Here is a 1,511-nt window from a genome sequence, read left to right on the forward strand (position 1 = left end):
GTCGTGTACAAGATTTGTCTGCCATGTGACTCCAAGACAAAATGTAAATATACAAATAAAAAAATCAAAGGTAAGTTTCGATAATTTATTCAGAATATTCAGGGTCATAATCAGAGTTATTATCAACATTTCTTTTCTACAACATCAATAACATTAGACTCTTAATCTAAAACACTATCATGTACAAGGTGGACATCTAGGCTTCCTAACTGAAAGAAGCGTGTCAGGCAGATTTTCCTAGAAAGCTGGAGACCGTTATACAGTCAATAATAACACCAAAACTATAACCAGTCGCCGTAGCTCAGCAGTAGAGAATTCACTCCGTGACTGTTCGAGCCATGCTCATGTCAACATAGCTAGTGTTTTCTCCTTCGCCAACGCCCGGCATTTAGATGTGAGAATCGCAAATATTTCGGACATGACCGTACAAGCGGAGGTCTCGTATCGCGAATGTTGGTACGATAAAGAACCCTCATTGGTACGAACTGGAGTGCTACGGAAAGGTCTAAATTTGTACTACTTCACCTACGGCTGATGGCGTCTCAGTGTGGGGGACGTAAATCAAACAAGAAACAAAATTTACATCAACACCAAGTGTACTGACTGTAGAATGTGTTATGGTCTATGATGAATTTTTAAGTTCATGTACGTACCATCCACATATATATGCACTCGAAATTTTACAACAGAGTTGATAAGGTAGAAAATCTATTGAATGTAAATATTGTTTATTAAGTTCAGCTTATTCTTATCAGTGGCGGATTTAAGGGGGAGGGGGGGGGCGCAATTTTCAAATTTAAGGTAAATCGTGGTATCTTGTTTAGAAAAATGTACTAACCGATAAAAGAAGCAATAATTTCATCCACTCCCGGAGAAATAAATAACAAAATCTTTTGTTTCCTTGAAATACTGTATTGTGAGAACTTAATTTTTTCCAAAAACCCTTAAAATTTGCGTCATTTTTATTAATTTCACCTTATAAAAAATAATAGAAAATAGTACACATGACTAAATAGGAGACATATTTCAAGCTCTATAAAACCTGTAAAATGCAGGGCCCACTGGGGGCTTCATGGCGTCCCCTAGACCCCCCTGCCTCATAAAGTTGCGCCCCCCCGTAACCACAAATCCTGGATCCGCCCCTGCTTATACAGTGTACATCAACACTCAGCATCTGGGCCTTTATTCACAAAATATCTTACGACTAAGCTGAAAAAAGAAATTCTGCCTGATAATCAAATACCGATCACAAGGTCATAAGTTTGTATTCAAGTTTTATAAACCATGGGTGAACTTTACATATTATTAAGAAAATCTACAGGAAATGAAAAATAAGAAATTTACAGTGTTTGTAAAGTTTGATCTTAGTTGTAGGATATTTTGTGAATAGGGCCACTGAACACTACGTTATATATTTTATTATACATACGAAGAAAGGAAATTCAAAGGAAGGAAAACAAAGTTTATCAAACCACGGATCATTTCTGACCGCCTTCACACTGATGTTATAT

The 1,511-nt window shown here is 36.7% G+C and overlaps 1 protein-coding gene across 1 annotated transcript in view; it reads left to right on the forward strand.

Annotated features, from left to right (window-relative positions):
- The first annotated feature begins 1,426 nt into the window (after positions 1 to 1,426).
- LOC125681141 (uncharacterized) overlaps positions 1,427 to 1,511 on the forward strand; it is an 11,265-nt gene continuing 11,180 nt past the window's right edge. The window contains exon 1 of the mRNA XM_048921083.2: positions 1,427 to 1,511. This exon is cut by the window's right edge and continues 320 nt beyond it. The gene's annotated coding sequence lies outside the window, so the exon portion shown is untranslated.

The sequence above is a fragment of the Ostrea edulis genome, chromosome 2 (genome assembly GCF_947568905.1).
Source record: "Ostrea edulis chromosome 2, xbOstEdul1.1, whole genome shotgun sequence".
In the NCBI taxonomy this organism is placed as follows: Eukaryota; Metazoa; Mollusca; class Bivalvia; order Ostreida; family Ostreidae; genus Ostrea; species Ostrea edulis.